This window comes from Phyllobates terribilis, unplaced genomic scaffold (genome assembly GCF_046119375.1).
Source record: "Phyllobates terribilis strain yellow unplaced genomic scaffold, ASM4611937v1 Scaffold_4__5_contigs__length_816908805, whole genome shotgun sequence".
In the NCBI taxonomy this organism is placed as follows: domain Eukaryota; kingdom Metazoa; phylum Chordata; class Amphibia; order Anura; family Dendrobatidae; genus Phyllobates; species Phyllobates terribilis.
The window spans coordinates 243,619,898-243,640,067 of record NW_027362764.1 but is presented as its reverse complement, the minus strand read 5'-3'; the positions used below and the strand labels follow the sequence as shown (position 1 = coordinate 243,640,067).

The window sequence follows — 20,170 nt, the reverse complement described above, 5'->3', positions numbered from 1 at the left end:
AAAGTGACAGGTGGAGTCACAGATCACAGCACAACAAATCTAACAGTCATTCAACAGTTTTATCTCCACTGGATGTTGGAATAATTCAGACTCTACCTCGACTTCAGGTTTAACAATAAAAACATTTGCAAACATATCACCGGGTCAAAGTCGCTCTGCTTGGCGAATAAAAAAAAGCTCCGCAGGAGAGAGATGGCAAATCAGGTTACCAATTAAACGCTCGCTTTCTATTTTCTGCAAGAGCTTTATGTTCAAGATAAAATAGAAAAAACTACAATGGTGACACTCACACTGGCACAGTATGTGTTGGGCTACTTCATCTCCGCATGCAAGCTTTTGACTTTCACCAGTAAAAGCATCCCAGAGAATAAATCTGGAAATAAATAGCACAGAAGCCTTTTTTTTTTTTTTTTTATTAAACATTTATCTTCTTTCCTTTTTGATGAGCATTAATATATTAATAGGTATAAAGTTATTTTATAAAAAGTAATATGATATAGAACAGCATAAAAGAGGTGCAATTAACCAGAGTTTATTGATAAGTGTTCCCTAATAGTTCATGTGGTTTTTGGGTCCTTTGCATATGGCGTCCCAGCGGATGAGGCCACAGGATGAAAGCCCTAGCAATTAAGGTGGTTGTTTATTTCAGATCTATACAATTATCCTTGTGTCGTGCAATCGAATATCGTTGCTCTGGCTGCAACGTGTGTGATCTTTCTAGGGAAACGCGCATGCCCCATTTATCCTTGTTCAACCCCTTAAGGTCCAGCAAATTACTCGCTTTTGCATTTTCATTTTTTCCTAACCTTCTTCCAAGAGCCAAAACTTATTTAATTTTCCATTGAGATAGACATATGAGGGCTTGTAATTGTGAATAAAGCTATTCATTTCACCATATCATGTAGTGAAAAAAAGGGGAAAAAAAATCCTAGTAGGTTTGAATGATAAAAACAATGCAATTCCAGCATTGTTTTTTGAGTTTTGTTTTTACGGCGTTCATTGTGCTGTGAAAAAAATCTGGAAATATTGATGTCCAAGTCAGTACGATTATGGCGATACCAAACATGCATTGATTTGTTTTCCATTTAAGTGATGAAAATAAAAATCTGAATATTGTAAAATTTAGTTTTTTGGCTTTGTATTACTATTTTCCGAGATCCATAACATTTCTGTTGATGGGGTGAGTGAAGGCTGAATTTTTGCAGGGTGAGCAGAAGTTTTTATTGATACTAATATTCTGTACATGCGGTGCTTTGATTGCTTCTTATCACCATTTCTCAAGGAGGTGAGGTGACCCCACCTGATATGCATTTCACACAACATGCTTTGTCAGGGGTTATGGATAACCCCTGATGAAGCAAGTTGTGCAAAATGTGCGACAGGTGGGGTGGGCGTTCTTGTTCCTTATATGTGGTCAGTATTATGTATATGCACTTGTCTGTATCATTCTTTAGCTTGTGTCCACATTTTTATGGTCTCTATTTCATGGTGTTTGCATGGTATCTAATGTATAGTGGTTATTATCATTTTTGTACTGATTACGGTTAATTAATTCATTCCATGTATTTAGAATTCATTACAATATTGTTATATTTGCTATGTGCAATTTGTAAATTGTATCTTGTACCTCTGTATCCCTTCAGAATTATATGCATATTTATAGGGTCTCAAGTTTTTCCATCTCTTTTTTTTTCATTGGGTGGATTCATTTTTTATCTTTTTCATAAGTCGTTTTATTCACATATATTTTTTCAGTAAAGATTGTGATTTTTATTCAGCTCAGTTTCCGTGCCTTACTCATAACTTGTGTGCAATTTTAATATTTTTTAAAACTTTTATTTTATTTTTAAAATAATTTTTTAGTCTCCACAAAGTACTTGCAACTGTAATCATTTGATCGCTTATACCATATACTGCAATACCACAGTATTGAGGTATGCAGAGAATCTCATTCTGCTATGGAGTTGAGCCTATGCGGAGTTCCACAGGAGGACCGAGATGACAGCAACAGGGGTATTTAGCAGAACCATAGCTGTCACAGAAAACCCATTGGTCTCCAGCAACCATGTTGAGGTGGGGCCGATGGGAGGCAGTGTGTGCAAGTACTGGCGCATATTCCAATAAAATGCCACTGAGATTGACAGCGGCATTTAAATTGTTAACAGCTGTGACCAGTTCTTGACTCCAGCCATGGCGGTTAAAGTTAGATGCCTTTTATGTCACATACTTGTGCTTTCATTTTTGCCTCCTCTAATTACAAGAGTCTTAACTTATTTACTTCTGCATCAACATAGCTGATCAGGGACTTGTTTATTTCAAGACAAGTTGTAGTTTTGAATGACATCTTTCATTTTACCATATTATGTACTAAAAAAAAATGTGAAAAAAATTACAAAATGTAAAATTGTTACAAAAATTAAATTATACAATTGTTTTATTTACATTTTTTTATTACTATGCTGATCATTATGCTGTAAAATTGACCTGGCAACATGATTCTTCAGGTCAGTACAATTATAGCGATAAAAAACTTGTAGGGTTTTTTCCTCCAGATTTTAGTGGCTACAAAAATTCTGAACTTTGTTAAAAAAAAAAAAGGTGGTCAACAACTTCTGACATAACTTATTTTTTGTTAATGGACTTGTATGAAGGTTCGTTTATTGAGTGGTGAGCTGTTTTTACGGACACCATTTTGGGATACATACAATATATTGTTTTCATAGCTTATTATTGCACTTTTTGAGATGTGATGACCGAAAAACAGCAATTCTAATTTTTTCTTTTTTTCTTTACAGCTTTTACTGTATATGCTAATTTAAAGTTTTCACAGATTGAACTGCAGTAATACCATATAGGTTTGTTTTTTTATTTCATTATTTTTGAATTTTGAAAGTGAGTTACTCACACTTTTATATTTTTGTGTTTTCATATTTTTTTTTAATTATTAGTTTTCACTTTTTTCTTTAGTTCCCCTAGAGGTCTTTTTAGTTCCTATAGAGAGCCTGAAACTGTTTGATTGTTTGTATTATATATAACAGAAATAAAAGCCCATCCTGTGGGTGGACTTTGAGTACAGAGATGAAGGCAAAGGGGAACTTCAGTAAGCCACAGCAACTTTTTGGCTCCCTGCAAACACAGGATAAGGAAATTATGGGCAATGGGCACAAGAGCGCCAGTTAAATGCCACTGTCAACAATTGACAGCAGCATTTTAAGGGAGTTTGTCGCCATTTTTGACCTATCTAAACTATTAATATGGGCATACAGGTTATAGACTGCTGAGGAGAGTGATCCCTGTATGTCTCATATCAGATGACTTGTTGTTGAGAAATCATCTTTTATCACTTTATATAAATGACCTCTCTTCCAGGCTCTGAGGAGGACGCTGCCTGGAAGATAACTTTAGCTCCGCACTTCCTCTCCATATATCTCGCCTCCCATTACCTGCACTACATCTCTGTGATGTCGGCCCTTCAGAGGAAATCTCACAAATGTGCATTACTGTTCTCTTTTTTAATCTGCAGTTTTATGCCCCTCTATGGGCACAGGCATCACGTGTATAGATGGGCAAGTCCGAACCGAACACCAAGTGTTCGGGCACGGACCCCTAACACTAACTTCCTCGGGAAGTCCGTGCTACTGTTTGGGTTCAGCACCCTGAACATCGGGTGTCTCCAGCGCTGTCATCTGCATGACAGCGAGAGAAACACAGGTGCCTCGGATCGGCGGTAACATTGTTAACACCGGTCAGAGAGCTGCAAGCTCACGGTGCCAGCTGTCAGCGTGATCCCGCAGCTGTGACTGTGACCTGATGTTAGTAGCCTCGGAGGGGCTGTTATCAGTGACAGCAGGCGAAGGCTGCAGGGCATAGTAGCACTCATCAGCCGACGCCTGTGACCTGCGGTAAGCTCATGCTGATCCCACAGCGCTCTGACCGATGGTAATGTCTGACCTCTGTAATTGCAAACAAAGGTTTCTGCACCAAATATTAAGTTCGGTTTTTCTATAGTATCAAATACAATGTCTCTCATGGGTGAAGTGTACCTACGATAAAAATTACAGACCTCTCCATTCTTTGTAGATAGGAAATTCGCCAAATTGGTAGTGTATAAAATACTTTTTTCTCCACTGTATTTGTATATTACATTAATACTAACTAATTACAAATGTCTGCTCCACTCTAGAGATAGCATTAAGCGATCGGGCATGGTATTGTAAGCTGCTAGAATGTGACGCCCTGTTACTGTCCTCACTGTCTATACAAGTTAAGTGCAGTGTGGAGGACCAGAACTATTTCTGGGACTCGCGTCTTGCACATAGCGACGACAGTCGCATTTCAATGTTGGCCATCATCTCAGAATTCTACAATCCATACCAGACGAATGTCCATGTTCTAGAACCGAAACGTTATATACTGATGCACTTTTTTGGATTGTCTACAAAAATATAAGAAACCTGAATATACTTTTGTCTATTTTCTATCATTTTTTGGACTGACAAGTACTTTTATATCTTTTATGACGGAGTGGAGCCCTTCTTGAACACCACCTTTATGCAGGAGGGTCGTATATCCTTAACGACTATTCCTCATGTTAGAAAGCAAAAGGTGCTGTCAAAATATCAGTAAAAACAACCTTGCTTTCCCATCTATTTACCATCATCGGGCAAAATCACAATCCATAAAAGTGCTACAAAATAGAGTTGTCACTTTTTTGACTGTATCTTTGATCTAACTACATCTACTTATAATACTGGTTATGCAGCATAAAGAAACTATTCAGTGTGGAATTGCTCCAATAAGACCGTGTCTTTCAGAATAAATTAACTTACCCTTCAGGTAATAGGTTTGATTTGGTAATAAGGCAAAGTTTCTTGTCTATTACACCGCATGCTTTAAGATTATTGGGGGCAATTCTATCCTCATCACCGCAGAGTCTTATAAGTCAGATGTTTCTTTACGTTATTTCCTCAAGGGAAATATAGGATAGCTTTTGTGTCTTTCATACAAGATTGTGTGTCCTCTGCTGTCAAGATTAGACCATGATTGGTTAGATGTCAGAAATGATAACAGTTAAGAAGGTTCCAGTCCCTAGAGATAAGCATCTGTTAGTAGTGTGACGGAAGTGACTCCAGAAACCGATATGCAATTTCTGAGAAAGACATTTAAAAAAAATTCCTTGCTATACAAGTTTAGAGCAAGTATTTCATGTATATAAAGGTTGAATAGAAATGCAGTAAGATAATCAGACGTAGAAAAGCTGAGATTATAAATTTAGCAGAGCTGAATTCATTATTTGCTGTAATGTGACATCTGTGGCTTTTACATAGAATTCTAGGTAAACCTGCTGTCATCTAGGGCCAGTAAGTTATGACAGTGCACAAAGTTTGTCATCAGGTGCTGCACTCTGAATAGGCAGCATCCAAAATGATAAAGGTCTCAGTAAAATTAAATGAGTTTTGTCTTCTTGATCGCTGTCTATGCAAAGTGCAGAAGCCTATGCTGAACTCATTTCGACTGCTGCTCTCTGCAAAAGCAGTGATCTAGATGAGATGAGCAGCTAATGAATACAGAGAGCATGCAGAGCATATGATTTGTTATGGTCATCATTCATTACTAAAATCTGCTTTTACATTTTTACACTTTTATCTAACCTTAACTAGTGTTCTGGATAGGCCTAGGGATTGGTTTAGTGTTAGACTTATGGCTAGGGTTGGGGATAGGGTTAAGAATAGCGTAATTAAAATGGTTACATAAAAATGTATTCAAAAATAAAAAGCAAAAAAAAAACATTACAACATAAATCTTGGGAGGTAAAAATAGCAAATGAAGTGCCCCCTGGGCCGTGGGGTACTGGGTGCCGGGCCGGTCGTTGCTATGGGAGATGTCACAGTGTCGGTGACCCGGTACGTGACCCAGGGCGGTCAATCAAAAGGGGAATATTTATAGAGGATTTATAGTGTTTGTATAAAGTTCGTGATGCCACCTGTGGTATGCGGCTAAATGGAGCCGCCGGTGTGGAGCAGGTACTCTGGAGCTGATGTTAGTGCAGCAAAGCTGGTGTGGCTCTCCACAGGTCGAGCTTAGCTCCAGGGCAGTGTAGATGTTATAGGTTGTGCTGGGCATTGTAGTGCAGGGGGTGATGGCGCAGACAATCATAGAGACAGTGGGGTGCAGTCTTCCGAGTTTACTCACAGTTGTTAAGTTCCTCAGGTTGCACTGTCCAGCTTACAGCCTCCCACGTCGCGCTGCGTTCACCAAGCAGGGGTTCAGCAATCCCCCAGATAATTCAGGAGCACTTAACGGGACCCCTTTCTGTGTGCCTTTCTCAGTCGTCTTCCTGCGCTGGCTCTCACCCTCCTGCCCTGCGCCTCGCAACCAGTGTCCCAATCCGGTAGCCTCGGGTCCTGTCGGGTGACCAGCAGTCCCCTGGACCCTCTATGGCCACCTTCTCGGCGATATAGTTGTGGATGTGGCCACTGCACCTTGCAAGTACAGCAGCCTCCGGTTCCTAGCTGAGCCTTGTAGTTCTCCACTAGTTAAGGGGCCGGTCCCCTCTGCGGCTTGATCCCTCCACCGCCTGGCAGATTCGGGCGTATAGGTGGCCTCCAGCACTTCCCGTACCCCTGGGATCCCTTCTGTTCCTGGAGCCTTTCTCCTGCTCCCTTTCCTCTTCTCTCTCTCCTTCGTCTCTCCCTAGGCCCGCTCTGGAGCACAGCTTTTCTGCTTTACCCCTACGGGTAACTATATACAGTTTCTGTAAACAGCCAGTTCAATAGTGGGGTTCCCGCCGGGGGAACTCCTCTGATTCTTACCAACTGACCCAGCCGGGTCTTCAGCCTGGTACTGCGGTGGCATGTCCTTTCTCTCCTTCGCCACCTTGTAGACTTGGAGGGCATACCATCCGTGTTCTCCCTTATGACGGGTGAAGGTGACAAGGTCACCGGGATAGAGGTCTCGGCTGGGATGCCCTTGTTGGAGGTGGGGTTCTACGTTCCGCTGGTTGAACAAGACGTCTTGATCTGTCTGCGGCTCTCGGATGAAGCCCCACCCGGCATCCAAGTCAAACTTTACTATTATCCCCTCCAGACGGGGACTGGGTGTAGTGGACTTTACCTGGCGGGCCCGAGCCTTGGCCGCCATGTTCCTGGCCTCCATGTGCTCCGACCGTACCTGCCGGTCATATCGCTCCTGTTCCAGCTGCAGGAGCTCCCTCCTGCAGTGCTCTTCCCTCCAGAATGCCTGAGCCTGCATCTCCCTCGGGAACCCCATGAGGTCCCCTTCCCGGTCGTCCCACCGGAACTCCTCTCCTCCTGGGCAGGCGACCAGGGGTGCAGGCGTGGGCGTTAGAGGGAGTCCACCCTGATTGGCATTCCTGGCGGACCAGTCATAAGTGGGGCCTCCGTATGCCCACTCAGGTGCGGGGGCTGGTGGCTCCGGTAGGGGGCCCAGGAGCAGGTCAGCTGAGCAGAAGCCCGGGTGGAATGGGGATTCCGCCAAGGGATCGAGGAGCGGATCGGCGGAACAGGCGCCAGGTGTAGTGGATTCTGGGCCTGGGAGCAAGTCGGGAGCGTGCGCGACTGGGTATGGAGGCACCACCAGGGGGCCCAGGAGCAGGTCAGCGCGGTCTACGCCCGGGACAGGGAAACTCTTTCTACCTGCTCCCGCGGCCGCTCCTTGGCTGCTCTCTGCTTCCTGGTCCTGGTTTGGCTCCGCCGGGGCTGGGGCGCTGTTGGTGGAACACGGGACTCGCTGCCGCCTGGCCTCCATCTTCCCCAGCACCTCCTCCTTCCAGCCGGCGATGGCTGTTCTCTCGGCCTCTCCTACCCGCCGGCTGAGCTCACGCATCTCGGCATGGAGGTACTCCGCATCCTCCAGGGTCAACTTGTAGATCACCTCTGCCAGGGTCTCGCTTGGCTGCAGGCCGCGGGCCAGGGTCTCAGGCTCACCTCCTTCCATCTTGCCTGCCAGGTGTGGTCTGTCTGGTCTGCTGGAGACCACACCCTGTTTCCCAGTTTTCTTTTCCACTCTCCCCTTTCTGGGGCGGTCCCATGGCTGCTTGCTGTCTGTCACACTTGGGGGCGTCTTCCCCACCTTAATGGACACATCTATGTGTATGGCTACAGTTGCACGGGGCGTGTTGCGCTTTTGGCGCCATTCTGGGACCCGGCCCACGATGGGAGGTTCTGTATTGTTGTCTTTGATCAAGCACATAATGGCGCCCGTTCTTCTGGGGCAGGCGCCACATTCAGTATTAGATACAGTCTCTAGGCGCACAATATCTGGTGATAACGGGTGGGTTACATATCCTGTTCATGACGCCAAAGATGAAGTGCCCCCTGGGCCGTGGGGTACTTGGTGCAGGGCCGGACGTTGCTATGGGAGATGTCACAGTGGCGGTGACCCGGTCCATGACCCAGGGCGGTCAATCAAAAGGGGAATATTTATAGGGGATTTATAGTGTTTGTATAAAGTTTGTGACGCCACCTGTGGTATGCGGCTAAAGGGAGCCGCCGCTGCGGAGCAGGTCCTCTGGAGCTGATGTTGGTGCAGCAAAGCTGGTGTGGCTCTCCACAGGTAGAGCTTAGCTCCAGGGCAGTGTAGATTTTATAGGTTGTGCTGGGCATTGTAGTGCAGGGGGTGATGGCGCAGACAATAAATCACAGAGAAAGTGGGGTGCAGTCTTCCGAGTTTACTCACAGTTGTTAAGTTCCTCAGGTTGCACTGTCCGGCTTACAGCCTCCCACGTCACGCTGCGTTCACCAAGCAGGGGTTCAGCAATCCCCCAGATAATTCAGGAGCACTTAACGGGACCCCTTTCTGTGTGCCTTTCTCAGTCGTCTTCCTGCGCTGGCTCTCACCCTCCTGCCCTGCACCTCACAACCAGTGTCCCAATCCGGTAGCCTCGGGTCTTGTAGGGCGACCTGCAGTCCCCTGGACCCTCTGTGGCCACCTTCTCGGCGATATAGTTGCGGATGTGGCCACTGCACCTTGCAAGTACAGCAGCCTCCGGTTCCTAGCTGAGCCTTGTAGTTTTCCACTAGTTAAGGGGCCGGTCCCCTCTGCGGCTTGATCCCTCCACCGCCTGGCAAATTCGGGCGTACGGGTGGCCTCTAGCACTTCCCGTACCCCTGGGATCCCTTCTGTTCCTGGAGCCTTTCTCCTGCTCCCTTTCCTCTTCTCTCTCTTCTTCTTCTCTCTGTCCTGGGCCTCTCCCTAGACCCGCTCTGGAGCAGAGCTCCTACAGGGCCTCTGCTCCCCACACTTTCCTCCTCTGACTGACTTACTTGTCCTTTCAAGATTGCTCCCCTTTTTATACAGCTTCCTTTCATGTACTCCCCCGATCTATGTCCTCCACCCACACCCACTACATGATGCCCCCTCACTAGGCCCCCCCCCACTCCAGCCAGGGAAGGGGCTCAGCAAGAACCAGAGGCATCTTGCCCCCCCCCCCGCTGGCCTGGAGTGGTGTGTTGGATGCAGGTGTCCCGGGCAGAACTCCATGCTTACCCGAGAGTGAGATACCACACCTCTGGGTGAGAAGCAGTACCTCTGTGGCGACTGAACCCACAGGGGCGCCACACAAACTAATTATATCAGTATTTTCCTTAAATTATAATACATGTGTTTAGGAAAGAAGGGGTTGAATAAGGGATTGGTGAAAGGGACTCAAAGTACTTATGGTTCAAAAGTGCGCAAAATACCTGCCTTGCCAGGGTGCTATCAACCCACACTACAGCTCTGCTATCCACTATAAGGCAACAGCTATAAACATAATAGAAGGTATGCATGGCTCAGCCAGATTTCTACAAATGGAATTCAGTTAACCTGTATATCCTAATTTCCTGCGACTTTAGCTACGTTTTTTTTCTGCTTCTCAATTTTTGTGGAGTTGTGGGTAAGTCAATATTGGGGCCTGCATATTCCCTCTCTCTCCTTTGCAGGTTTAACCACTGATCCTTAGTAGGGTTGAGCGAGTATGTTCTGTCCGAGTATGCTCGGGCCGAGTGCAGAGTATTTATAGCTGCTCGGTGATATGGTTGAATCGCTCCCGTGTGCATGATTTGCAACTGTTTGACAGCTTTATTACATGTGAGGAATGTGTAAGAAATAGACATTCCTCACATGTAATAAAACTGTCAAACAGTTGCAAATCATGCACACGGGAGCGATTCAACCATATCACCGAGCAGCTGTAAATACTCGGAGCACGGCTCGAGCATACTCGGCCAAAGAGTTAACAGAACATACTCGCTCAACACTAATTCTTAGACAGTTCGGTTCTCAGTATGAACTCATTATTCTGACAAAAAAGGTGAATGAAGGCTAGGTCAAGAGCCTGGAGAGTTACATCAACTTCCCATGTTAAGACTGACAAGAAACATCACACTTTTGATGGGTTTTACATACATGGGGGAATCTTGTTATATTTGTGTTTAGTTAGAGCCCCGACAGAGTTTATTTCGTGTATGGGAATGAACTAACCAACGCATTACTGCTGATATTATTACTATGTAAAAAATGCTGTTAATGTTATAAGGACACATTTGTGAAAGGTCATTGTCAATGCTCCCCCAATGTAAGATTCTGACACCACGTAAAAAGTAATATTTTATCTTTTAAACAAGTCACAAGAGAAGTCATAATAAGCACTACCTCCTGTTTATGGTAGCTCGCTTGCCAGCTTTATTGTACAGACTGGGAAGGACTCTGAGCAGAGTCATGTCATTTTGATAAAAGACTAAACAGCTCTATTGGATTGCTAAAGGTCTAGAGAAGGCTGGATAATAATATTACTTCCTGGAAACTCACTTCCTGGAAACTTTAAGAGTCTCCAATAGTTCCATGTTTCAGCTGCCATAAAGCATATAAACAATACAGGAAGGAACTTCGGAGACAAATTATCCATTCTTGCGATTGGTGAGGGTCCCAGTAGTGAGACCTACACCAATCTAACAATTATCCCCTATCAAGTGAATAGTTGTATAAGTCTGAAATACCCCTTTAAATTAATCTCCTAAATTAATGATATATGTCGGATAGAGACAGAAGAAGGCCATCAGTATTGAACAGTATGTGGGCGCTTTAGAGTCCATTAGTTAATCATTTGGAGGTGGAAGTGGCACTCTTCCTTTTCAGGCCACTGTGACAATATAGTCTATAATCTTAATAAGCCAGACGATTAGATTTATTAATCCAAGAGCAATATACCTTTATTTTTATGTTTACTTTTTAACCTGTTCTTTTTTTGCTCAACACAGACAATTATTTGTATAATCCTGAATCCTGATCACTTGAGGTGATATTGGTAATTGATGAATGGCTGTTATCAACATCTTATATCAGCTCTTACAATGTATTGTCTGCCATAGAGGGACTCTGAACAATGAATGTTTGCTAGATATGTTAAGTACCATTGCAGGGTGTTTGCCAGTCAATTTTGGGAGATGAGCTGTGGATACCCGCGCCCTGTGGAATAATTTCATCCCTAATTTTTAACCTGTGAATGTGTACTTTAAAGGACAACTGTAACTATTATAAAGGACATGTGCTTCTGTAGAAGTCAGACTTGAAACAGAGATTGGAGAAAGACTTTACAAGGAGAATGAGAGACATCCTTCAGGATAGTAGATGGATTGCATGGCATTACCCAAAGAGACACAGATTTGGATTTTACATGATTCTAGCCTAAGTGTATAGGCCCTGACTGGAAAGATTCGGATCTGCTCCATTGACCATCAGAGAGACATGGATACATTTTGGGGAGACCAGGGTGGGGACGAGGAAGTCACCTGGCCCCATGGATATGTTGCACGGGGTTGTCAGGAGGGACATCCGGTCACCTGCAACCCATGGAGACATTCGGAGAAGCCAGATTGTGACCCGCCGGTCATCTGGCCACATGGAAACTCTTGGAGAAGCCAGGGTGGGACCCTCGGGTCTCATGGCCTTGTAACGCGATGAACTGTTAACTTCCTAAGCTTGCAGCTACCTTCTCTCTGTGGGGGTCTGCCAGAATCAGGGGTCCACTGGTTGAGGTAGTCAGCCCTGGAAGTCTCCAAAGTCGCAGCTGTTCTATCCCAGGTGGGCGGAGAAGGAAGGGTGAGACTGTGTAATCTTGTACCATCTTGGGTATTTGCTGGGACTGTTCTGTGTGTTTATTGTCCGCCTTGTGGTTCAATAAAGTATTCCCACGTGGTTTTACCCTCACCCTCTGTTGACTGAGTAGTGTTACGCCCACGGAAGACCCCGGGTCTTCACAGCCCCTGTGGACTGCACAGGTTGCTCCAATGATATGTCTACCCCGGTATGTAACTATACCACCTGCTATATTACTCAACATAAAGAACTAATATGTATGCAAGATGAAGCCTATATTGTAGAATCCCATTGGGGCTTATCACTCACAAACCAGCGAGTTGAATTCTATAATGAAAGGGGTAGCTGATAGAGACCACTTTTGGCAGTTTTAGAGGAAAATCAAAAAGCTAAATTTATAGGCATGGATGCCTCAAGAAATCAGTCAGTCAACCTTCTATTCACATGAGTTGTCTGTAGAAACTAGAGAGCGCAACAAACGTAAAAGTGGAAATACAGCGTAAATTATTAGACTAACTTTTGCAGATTTTTTAGAAGTCTCTTATTAATTCAGAGGTGGAATATTTCTTACTTTGCTTTTAAATAACTTAGCGATCTGCGGTCTGTTCAGTGAACACATGTTGCAATGACATTTTATGCCAGGCATCATTAATACCACTTAGAACAACTGTCATCCTAGGTGGTAAAAGTGTCCGTCTTCATGAAATCCCTTGAAGTGCTGCTTTTGACCTCTGAAAATACGCCATTCATTATCCAGTATATTATTTCAAAGGATACTCTACCACCTCAACCTGTCATGTCAAATTACATCACAGGAATGATATTTAGAAAAGAGAGCTATTTGTTCCCCTAAAGAAAGTGTGGCTTCCCGCTCCACAGGTATCTTTTATTTCTAAAGGATCTCGTCAGCTTTAGTGACAAAAAGGCCTTGCAGAATCCTTTCCTCAGAATTTAACTCAAAAGAAATAGTCTGGAGTTAGAAGCGTAGAATGTAAATATTTAACATCAGGCAACATTTTAAGTTTAACATGCAGAAGTAGTGCTGTTGCTTCCAAAGCATCCAGCAACTGTTACAAATAACACAAGCACAAGAGACAGGAAGTGTTGTGCTTCAGAAGCATCCAGCAACTAGAGGGGTTCATAAAGTCACAGGAGACAGGGAGTGTTTTAGCAGAGCCCCAGGGGGATTGTGGGGAACTTGTTATTGTAGTCTGGCTGAAGCTGAAGAGAAAGGTGGTGTGTTATCTGGATCTGTCAGAAGGCAACTGAACAGGATTCAGATCAGAAGAGAAACTAAACACAGGTCAGATAAACTCCCTGGACTAACAGTGCAGAATATTATTGGGCAGGAAGATAAGGACTGGAAAGAATTGTGTCACAGGGATCATCTCCCTCATCAAACCCTCCTCCTTTCCACCTCCATGCAGGATAAAGAATGCTGTGTACTATTGTGTCCTTATGAAGGAAAAGCCTGTGGTTGTGTATGCATATTAGTGTGCTGCTAAGAGATCTAATCTATGCTGAATTATGCTACTGAAGAGACTAATACTGTGCATTGTGAAGAAACTACTGTATTGTTACTGGAGCCAGTTACTCATGAAACTCAGACTGTACTGTAATGAAGATTGTCGCTGTAATATCCCTGAATTGCACTGGCCCTGCTTCAGATTAAATTCCACTGTTAAACTGTTGGAAAAGACTCTTGTCAGATGTGTCTGGTCAGCAACTAAATCTATTGTGTACCTGAGAGAAGCTGCAGCCTATGGTCGCCCTGAATAACGGTTCCCCCAGGATTCCAAAGAGTTCATGAAACCTGTCTCGCCCTATCTGAACCTAACGGCATGCATATAACATAAGGCCAAAATGAGTTTCTGCAAATACCCTATAAATTTCACTGGTTTGCTTTTCATCAAAATACAAAGCGATAAAGCAATAGAAAAACATTGAATGTAAACGCGCCATACGGATAGGCATGCATTTTAAGTGGGTCATTTGCAGCATTTTAAAACTGAACCTGATGTTTGTCAATTCTGAATTTCACTTTTGAAATAGGGAAGTGCTACTTCCATTCTATTGTTTTTTTATATATACACCTATGTGTATGTATGCAGATATATATCTACATGCATACATATACACACACATACTGCTCAAAAAAATAAAGGGAACACTCAAATAACACATCCTAGATCTGAATGAATGAAATATTCTCATTGAATACTTTGTTCTGTACAAAGTTGAATGTGCTGACAACAAAATCACACAAAAATCATCAATGGAAATCAAATTTATTAACCAATGGAGGCCTGGATTTGGAGTCACCCCCAAAATTAAAGTGGAAAAACACACTACAGGCTGATCCAACTTTGATGTAATGTCCTTAAAACAAGTCAAAATGAGGCTCAGTATTGTGTGTGGCCTCCACATGCCTGTATGACCTCCCTGCAAAGCCTGGGCATGCTCCTGATGAGGTAGCGGATGGTCTCCTGTGGGATCTCCTCCCAGACCTGGACTAAAGCATCCGCCAACTCCTGGAAAGTCTGTGGTGGTTGGTGGATGGAGCAAGACATGATGTCCCAGATGTGTTCAATCGGATTCAGGTCTGGGGAACGGGCGGGCCAGTCCATAGATTCAATGCCTTCATCTTGCAGGAACTGCTGACACACTCCAGCCACATGAGGTCTGGCATTGTCCTGCATTAGGAGGAACCCAGGGCCAACCGCACCAGCATATGGTCTCACAAGGGGTCTGAGGATCTCATCTCGGTACCTAATGGCAGTCAAGCTACCTCTGGCGAGCACATGGAGGGCTGTATGGCTCTCCAAAGAAATGCCACCCCACACCATGACTGACCCACTGCCAAACCGGTCATGCTGAAGGATGTTGCAGGCAGCAGATCGCTTACCATGGCGTCTCCAGACTCTGTCACGTCTGTCACATGTGCTCCGTGTGAACCTGCTTTCATCTGTTAAGAGCACAGGGCGCCAGAGGCGACTTTGCCAATCCTGTTGTTCAGTGGCAAATGCCAAGCGTCCTGCACGGTGTTGAGCTGTGAGCACAACTCCCATCTGTGGACATCGGGCCCTCATACCACCCTCATGGAGTCGGTTTCTAACTGTTTGTGCAGACACATGCACATTTGTGGCCTGCTGGAGATCATTTTGCAGGGCTCTGGCAGTGCTCATCCTGTACCTCATTGCACAAAGGAGGAGGTAACGGTCCTGCTGCTGGGTTGTTGCCCCCCTATGGCTCCCTCCACATCTCCTGGTATCTGCTCCATGCTCTGGACACTGTGCTGACAGACACAGCTACCCTTCTTGCCACAGCTCGCACTGATGTGCCATCCTGGATGAACTGCACTACCTGAGCAACTTCTGTGGATTGTACTGTAGACACTGCCTCATCCTACTGTACCTCTAGGGGTGAGAGCAATGGCAAAATGAAACAGTGACCAAAACAACAGCCAAAAAGGATGAGAACAGAGAAATGGTCTGTGGTCACCACCTGCAGAACCAATCCTTTATAGGGGGTATCTTGCTAATTGCCTATCATTTCTACCAGTTGTCTGTTCCATTTGCACAAGAGTAGGAGAAATTGATTCACAATCAGTGTTGCTTCATAACTGGACAGGTAGATTTCACAGAAGTGTTATTGATTTGGAGTTACATTGTGTTGTTTAAGTGTTCCCTTTATTTTTTTGAGCAGTGTATATATCTACATACACATACATACACACAGAGTTGTGCTCAAAAATTTACATACCCCGGCAGAATGTTTCCTTTCTTGGCCTTGTTTCAGAGAATATGAATGATAAAAAAAACTTTTTCTCCACTCATGGTTATTGGTTGGGTGAAGCCATTATTGTCAAACTACTGCGTTTTCTCTTTTTAAATCTTAATGACAACCAAAAACATCCAAATGACCCTGATCAAAAGTTCACATACCCTGGTGATTTTGGCCTGATAACATGCACATAATTTGACACAAATGGGTTTAAATGGATACTAAAGGTAACATCCTCACCTGTGACCTGTTTGCTTGTAGTCAGTGTGTGTGCATAAAAGCTGAGTGAGTATCTGAGATCGAGACAGACTCTTGCATCTTTCATTCAGTCACTGATGTTTCTGGATTATGAGTCATGGGGAAAGCAAAAGAATGGTCAACGGATCTATGGGAAAAGGTAGTTGAAGTGTATAACACAGGAAAGGGTTACAAAAAGATAGATATCCTAGGAATTGATAATGCCAGTCAGCAGCGTTCAAACTGTAATTAAATGCAAAATCAGGGGCTCTGTAAAAACCAAACCACGGTCAGTTAGACCAACGAAAGCAGTCTTCCAAGAACTAGTTAACGACATCTTCCTTGACCGCTTATATTCATGCATGGTGGTGTACCTGGACGACATCTTGGTCTTCTCTCCAGATCTACCCACACACCGGAGGGATGTTCGCCAGGTCCTGCTTAGGCTCAGGCAGAATCACCTATACGCAAAATTTGAGAAATGCCTCTTCGAGCAGACCTCTCTTCCGTTCCTGGGCTATATTATCTCTAAGACTGGTCTACGGATGGACCCAGAGAAGGTCTCTGCCGTCTTAAAGTGGCCCGACCGGAGGGGTTGAAGGCGTTTCAGCGATTCCTGGGCTTCACTAACTATTACCGCCTCTTCATCCCGCATTTCTCTTCCCAGACTGCACCCATCTCTGCGCTCACCCGTAAGGGAGCTAATCCTAAGGAATGGACGTCCGAAGAGGAGGAGGCCTTCCTCTCCTTAAAACAAGCCTTCTCTTCTGCCCCGGTAATGCACAGTCTGGATTGCACCAAACAGTTCTTTCTGGAGGTTGATGCTTCCTCTTTCGGAGTGGTGCTCACCCAGAAATCTCCGTCCGGGAGAATGGTAACCTGCGGCTTCATCTCCAAGCTCTTCTCCTCGTCCGACCGCAACTACTCCATAGGAGACCGAGAACTGCTAGCCATCAAATTGGCGTTGGAGGAGTGGCGTTACCTGCTAGAGGGGGCTCTGCACCCGCTGGTCATCTACACTGACCACAAAAACCTGGCTTATCTACAAAATGCCCAAAGACTCAATCCGCGTCAGGCCCGGTGGTCTTTGTTCTTCGCCAGTTTCAATTTTAACCCTACATTACCGCCCTGCTGCGTTAAAGCCGACGCTTTGTTCTGATCCTTCCTGTCTTCCGATCAAGAGGAGGAGCCTATGCATGTCATCGATCCCTCCAAAGTGATTAATGTGGCTCCCTTGGACCTGTCTCGTCTCCCACCCGGCAAGACGTTTGTAGCGGTTCCGGATCGTAAGAAGGTTCTTCACTGGGGTCATTCATCTAAACTAGCCGGCCATGCTGGCCAGAGGAAGACCTTCCTGCTCATTACCCGGCATTACTGGTGGCCTTCCCTGTGCAAGGATGTTGTAGACTTAGTCACGGCCTGTTCATCCTGTGCCCGCAACAAGGTTCCCAGACATCTTCCAGCCGACCGTCTCCTGCCTCTTCCCATACCTGCTGCCCCGTGGCAACACATTGCTATGGACTTTATTACTGATCTCCCTGTTTCTGCCGGTTGTACTGTCATTTGGGTGGTAGCTGACCGCTTTTCTAAAATGGCCCACTTCATCCCTCTGCCTGGTCTCCCGTCTGTATCTGTGCTGGCTAAAGACTTCATCCATCACATCTTTCGTCTCCACTGCCTACCCCTCCACATTGTGTCTGATCAAGGGGTCCAGTTCACTTCGCGCTTCTGGAGAGCTACGTGTAAGTTGTTGGATGTCACCCTGGATTTCTCCTCTGCTCATCATCCTCAGTCCAATGGCCAAGTGGAACGTATCAACCAGATCCTTACCAGCTTCCTCCGGCACTTCATGAACGCTCACCAGACCGATTGGGTAGAGCTCCTACCATGGTCCGAGTTCTCCTATAATAACCATGAGAGCGAATCTTCTTCCAAGTCCCCGTTCTTTGTGGTCTACGGTCAACACCCCCGGATTCCGTTTCCCGTCTCCGCTTCAGTGGACAATCCTGCCGCGGAGTCTCTGGTCAGCGAATTTTCCACCATTCGGGAGGACACTAGATCTGCACTTCTTCAATCCTCCGAGCGGATGAAGAGACATGCTGATAAGAGACGTCTGGATCCGCCTCAATTCCGTCCAGGAGACAAGGTTTGTCTCTCCTCCAAACATGTTCATCTCAAAATACCCTCCTATAAGTTGGGTCCACGGTTCATCGGTCCATTTGAAGTCCTCAAGCAAATCAATCCAGTGGCCTACAAGTTAAAACTTCTGGCCACCTTACATATTCCCAACTCCTTCCACGTATCTCTCCTCAAACCAGTTGTTCTTAATTCTTTTTCCAATGATCCAGGTACCTCCCCAGCTCTGGTCTCCGCTGAGGACGTCTATGAGGTAGAGAACATTCTGGCCACCAAGAGGGTAAGAGGAAAAATCTTTTTTTCTGGTGGATTGGAAGGGGTTTGGCCCAGAGGAGAGAACTTGGGAACCCAGGGAGAACATCCACACCCCGCTTCTTCTTCTTAAAAAAATTTCAGGCATAAAAAAAGAGGGGGCATAAGGGGGGGGTACTGTAGCATCGGCGTCTTTGCCCCCTGACAGGCAGAGACGCCGTCCCCCTTACTGCCGCGCTCCTGGCCTGGTGTCTTCCGGCCCTCCTGCTGCTGCTGGCGCGCGCAGCTTCCCAAGCACTGTGCTTAGGGCGCGCGCCGTCCTAAGGAGTCCCCGGCCAATGACCGGGGGACTTCTCATATAAAAGGCACCTCTTTCAAAATGGAGGTGCCCGTGCAAGGTTGTAGCTCTGTGTTCTAACTCTGCTTCTGCCCTCAGGTCCCGCCGCCAGCCTGACTGCCAGTCCAGTCCGCCAGCCTGACTGCCAGTCCAGTCCGCCAGCCTGACTGCCAGTCCAGTCCGCCAGCCTGACTGCCAGTCCAGTCTGCCAGCCAAGTACAATCTCCAGCGCGTCGGTCTGCCTATGGTCCAAACCCGCCAGTCTGTCTATGGGCCAGGTTTGCCAGCCTATCCGGAGAACGTACCAGTTACCTGCCGTGCCTACCAGCCAGCCTACCTTCAGGCTCCTGCCAGTTACCCGTGGTGTCTGCCAGTCAGTCTACCCGGATCACCCGTCAGCCTGCCTGCCGTGCTCATCTGCTCTACCAGTCAGTCCCTGCCTTCTGAGCGGGACTCCGTGGGAGTCACCCGCTCTCATACAAAGACTGGTCCAGAGTAGCACCTGGTCCCTCTGCTCGGTCCTTCCCTGGTTCACGGAGTCGATTGAGCCGCCGTGCGACCCTGGTCCGTCCGAGTTGACACCTAGTTACGCCCCTCTGGTCCCTCCTTGCACCGCAGCACAGAGGTTCCACCACCCGGATCCGTAACATCAGGACTCAGAAAACTAGCGGTGTGGCTGTTTCAAGATGCACAATAAGGAGGCACTTGAAGAAAAATGGGCTGCATAGGTGAGTCGCCAGAAGAAAGTCATTACTGCGCAAATGCCACAACGTATCTCGCCAACAATACGCCAAACAGCACAGAGACAAGCATCAAAACTTCTGGAAAAAGGTAATTTGGAGTGAGACCAAAATTGAACTTTTTGGCCACAACCATAAACATTACATTAGGAGAGAGGTCAACAAGGTCTATGATTAAAGGGACACCATTCCTACAGTAAAACACGGAGGTGGATCGCTGATGTTTTGGGGATGTGTGAGCTACAAAGGCACAGGAAACTTGGTAAAAGTTGAAGGAAAGATGAATGCAGCACATTATCAGCAAATACCGGAGGCAAATATGCACTCATCAGCCCGGAAACTGCGCATGGAACCTACTTGGACATTCCAACATGACAAAGCTCCAAAACACAAGGCCAAGTCGACCTGTCATTGGCTACAGCAGAACAAAATGAAGGTTCTGGAGTGGCCATCTCAGTCTCCTGACCTCAATATCATTGAGCCACTTTGGGGAGATCTCCAGCGCGCAGTTCATGCTAGACAACCCAGGAATATACAGGAACTAGATGCTTTTTGCCTTGAAGAATGGGCAGCTTTACCATCGGAGAAA

The 20,170-nt window shown here is 45.8% G+C and overlaps 1 protein-coding gene across 9 annotated transcripts in view; it reads right to left on the bottom strand.

The window, feature by feature from the left end:
- The window catches only part of TPK1 (thiamin pyrophosphokinase 1), an 844,123-nt gene that overhangs the window by 318,197 nt on the left and 505,756 nt on the right, over nt 1-20,170 (bottom strand). The window lies entirely within an intron of this gene.